Source organism: Littorina saxatilis, linkage group LG3 (assembly GCF_037325665.1).
Source record: "Littorina saxatilis isolate snail1 linkage group LG3, US_GU_Lsax_2.0, whole genome shotgun sequence".
Lineage (NCBI taxonomy): Eukaryota > Metazoa > Mollusca > Gastropoda > Littorinimorpha > Littorinidae > Littorina > Littorina saxatilis.
Genome location: NC_090247.1, coordinates 59,373,685 through 59,378,684, shown reverse-complemented (window position 1 = coordinate 59,378,684; position 5,000 = coordinate 59,373,685).

Here is a 5,000-nt window from a genome sequence, read left to right as displayed (position 1 = left end):
GTGCAAATCATTCCATTCTGTTAACACTTCTTGTCAGTTTTCCTATTTTGGACTACAATCAAGTACACAGATATGCTGTTATTCTGCTGTGGCGGCAAAGGCAGATATTGTGTGTTCTGTATATGTTTTGGTATCGCTTAGGATAATGTTCTTTCGTCAAATGGGACTAGCACTAGCAGACGAACTTTTGCACCCGTGTTCCAACGTTAAAAACTGTATGAAGTTCAGTTTTCTGGGGAAAATAGTGTATGAAACCGCTTTATTTTGTTTAAATTGATGAGATGTGTGCATTTGGTTGCGTGTGATCTGTTTATTAAATGAAATATTGTTGAAAACTGACCGTCGGATTGCAGTCTGTTGTCGAAGAAACTGAGTGAAAAGAAATTTGAAAGGGGAACTACTCTTGTCGCTAGACAAAGTATGAGAGTTACTTGCCTTGGGAATTTGCTTGTAATGAACGTTTGTGCACAGCAGACCTAGATTCAGAAAACAACCAAACTCATGGATTTTATATGGAGATTCATGTGTTCAAGCCTGTAGTTGTTAATTTAAATGCGGTATGTTTGTATTGTTTGCTCCAGAGATGTATACTTCGTACATTAGAGCGTTCGGAACTTTTCAGTCGCAAAAGTAGTACCGACGCAGAACAGCTTCTCAACCCATTGCGCTATCGAGGATTCAGGCTGTTGCTGGGTCGTTATTTGTTTGGTTGCTGGGTGTTTATCGAAAAATAACTAGCTCTACAAGTTTACAGAGGTAAAGAAGCAGAGGGGGGAATAAATAAAGTTATTGGGTGAGCTCGGTGGCTCTACTTCTTCTTCTTCTTCTTCTGCGTTCGTGAGCTGAAACTCCCCCGTACACTTGTGTTTTTGCACGAGTGGATTTTTACGTGTATGACCGTTTTTAACCCGCCATTTAGGCAGCCACACGCCACTTTCGGAGGAAGCATGCTGGGTAATTGTGTGTTTCTATAACCCACCGGACTCTGACATGGATTACAGGATCTGTTCCGTGCGCACTTGGTCTTGTGTTTGCGTGTGCACACGAAGGGGGATAAGCCACTAAGCAGGTCTGCACATAAGTTGACCCGGGAGATCGGAAAAATATCCACACTTAACCCCACCAGGCGGCCGCGGCCGGGATTCGAACTCCGGTTAAGAGGCCGACGTCTTACCACCCCGCCACAGCGCCCGTCTCTCGGTGGCTCAATTGTATCAGTATACGTACGCGACAAAATATGTTCATAATCTATAGCTCCCTAAAATACATCATAATATTTATGTCTGTGAATACAAAAAGACAGTCAGAACCAAAGGTGTTTGCTTTGTATTATCACTATAGATTTAATCGATCACACCAATAAATATCTTCGCGAATAATATTTTCTGACATTGGAAAAACAACAGACTGAACACGTTTGTCTGTGCAATTTACACCGAAGGTGGTGTTTATTTTATCAAAGCTGATCAGTAGACCAAGCCAAGCGTACGCACTCGGTCACACGGTTGAGCGAATTTGTATGGAAGACATACATAATGTTTCTTCACTGATGCATGGTGATCCTTGTACCAGGTAATTACCAAACATAAAGGCACTCATATGTCGTCCCCAGAGATGCACGGTTTGTTAGATGCGGCTGGAGTAGTATTGTTATAATTGATGATCGATGGAACTGAGTAACCTCTGAAACGTGCCAGACAAATAATATTTTGCATTGTCCAATGACGTTTTTACCAATTGATCTAATGCCGGTTTTGTAGGGCGTGGAAATATGCAGAATAACTAATTGATATGAGAGGACGGTAAGTGCACTTCTACACTGAATGATTGATGAAGCTTATTTCTGTCTTTTGTTTTTGTCGCCACAATCGAGTGTTTCTTTTAGTGATCAAACCCATATAATTATGTAAGGAACACATACGATCCGTTCCAATGCTGTTTGTTTTTTTAGGGCATGGCATTATTGTTGATGATAGGTGACGTGAGAGAGAAATAATTTCACTATTATGAGAGCATCAATAAAACTTTGTTTACCTGTGGGTTTTTTTTACGCCACCGTCACCGCTCTTTGCAAAAGCTTACATAATTGTGTACGGAAAAGAAAGGTTGCGGGAAAAAAAATCCGATATTCTGCATACACCTCTTCTTTCAGCTGTGTGTTTGGTTTGTTGCTTGTGGGCTGGATCGTTGTTAGTCTGCGTTTCTTTCCTCTTTTTTAAAAAAATTGGTTTACCCCAAAACCATTTTGTGATAATAGTATCGTGGAGTCCGATGTCCTGGAGACGCTTCATAATGTATCTCACAGGCAATAGATTGTATCAAATTAGTACATTACTTTTTAATAGGTTATCACATCTTCCAATCTGTGTACATCACATTTAATTGTTTTTACAGTTCTCAAGTTGTCAGTTTGACTTCAAAAACAAAAACACAAATCACATTAATGGACACTTCGGAGCGGGCTTTACGTTCACCTGACTAAAACAAATCAACAAACTGTCAGTACTTGCCTGACCCACAAAACACTCCTGTTGCAAATCAGTAAACAAGTCGGTAAACTTTACCAACGCCTGTGTCAGTTCAAATCTCAGACTCGAATAAATATCCTGTATGCGTCTGGCACATAAATATCAGGATATAACCGCGGGGGTAATTTGAGTCTTGCTAGTACTTATTCCAGTACTCTGGAATCCAATTATGTGCGTGTGATGGATGGCCCGAGCAGGTCGATCTTATCTTGTCAAAGAATAGTCGAATTCCGGCAACTCCGTTGGGTGTGTATGCCGGTTGTGGAAAGTCCCTTGTTACACCCCCGGTATAGGGGTGTGTATAGGATTCGGTCGATGTGTTTGTTTGTTTGTTTGTTTGTGTGTTTGTGTTCGCATATAGATCTCAAGAATGAACGGACCGATCGTCACCAAACTTGGTGAACAGGTTCTATACATTCCTGAGACGGTCCTTACAAAAATTGGGACCAGTCAAACACACGGTTAGGGAGTTATTGGTGGATTAAGATTCTACAAGGACTTATAGAGGGACATATTAATGGTCAAAGGGAAATAACCATTCTCACTCAGTCACTGCCACCAACTGAGAAGGTTATTTCCCTTTGACGGGGGTGTTTTTCCTACCTCGGAGGAATTTCTTGTTTCCCTTTGCTTTTCCACAGAAACGCTGAGGCAAGCTACACGTGACATTGTAGGCTTGTCTCCTTGTTTTTTGGGGAAAGCGACTCCATCAGAACCCGAAAACCCGAAAACACTTAATTGACAGAGTTATTTCCGAACATCGTCAATTGTGTCAGGGTAATCTGTGATCGTGGTAAGCAAGAAAGATGGGACCAATTATATATTTGCTAAAACATAATACGAAATAAGACTGGTTCCTGTAACCGAAGATTGTAAATTGACGCACTCAAACACACACACACACACACACACACACACACACACACACACATATATATATATATATATATATATATACACACACACACACACACACACACACACACACACACACACACATATATATATATATATATATATATACACACACACATACACACACATACATACGCACACACACATACATACATACATACACACACACACATACACACACACACACACAGACGCACATACATCCATACATCCACACACACACACACACATACACACACACACACACACACACACACACACACACACACACAAGCCTCTATCTTCCCGTCTGAATTTTGCCAGTGCAGTCTTGTTCGTGACAGGAAAATAAATGGCACAAACGTCAGCGCTCGGACTTTTGTTTTGGTTTGCCCCTTTTCTGAAGGCAGGCAATCAGGCCGAGGCCTTTCACTTGGACAAATATGCCTTTCTTTATTAGTTTGTTTTCAATCTTTTTTTAACATTTAGTCAAGTTTTGCTCTGTGCTGCAGCAGAAACGGGGCTGGCGCGCTAACAAAACTTTTTTCGTTGTATCTCCGCTACACGAAAAATTGCCTTTTTTTTATAAAACGATCCAAATTTACGTTCATCTTATTCTTCATCATTTTCTGATTCCAAAAACATATAAACATGTTATATTTGGATTAAAAACAAGCTCTGAAAATTCAAAATATAAAAGTTACTATTAAAATAAAATTTTCGAAATCGATTTAAAATCAATTTCATCTTATTCTTTGTGGGTTCCTGATTCCAAAAACATATAGATGTGATATGTTTGGATTAAAAACACGCTCAGAAAGTTAAAAAGAATAGAGATAAAGAAAAGCGTGCTTTCCTTCTCAGCGCAACTACTACCCCGCTCTTCTTGTCAATTTCACTGCCTTTGCATCGAGCGGTGGACTGACGATGCTTCGAGTGTACGCTCTTGCTGTAAAAATGCATTGAGTTCAGTTTCATTCTGTTAGTTCGACAGCTTGACTAAATGTTGTAATTTCGCCTTACGCGACTTGTTTTCTTTTCACTTTGTGTTGTTGTTGTCGGTTATTATTACAGCCACTCTCCTTTGCTGGTAACGTACATAAGGAGTTTGTCTTTACGATTGGTTATTAAACATTGTATTGTTAACGTTACTTTTGTAGCACATGTGAAGAATTGATAACTATTTGTATGATCCTTGGTTGCCTGGACGGTTGAAGCACAACCAGTTTATATTGCTGCTTTTCTTCGTGTGCGTTTGTGATATGGAATTGTAGCACCTACATGTAGATACTTCCCAGCAAACACACAACATGAATACGACGTTGCGTTAATATGATTTTCGCACCTTTATTCCTATAACAAGAGGGCTGTCATCTTGTCATACTGTTTCTTTTAACCGGAGAAACAAACCAACAGGTAAATAGACATAGAGACAGCGTTTTTACGAAGTCGTAAACCCCTGAACAATTGATGCAATCAATAATTACAAGAGTTTTCCGTAAATCAAAAATGGTATCTGGGTAGGGTATATATAGAAGTACCACAGTTCATAATGTATCGTTTGGTCAAAGGGATATC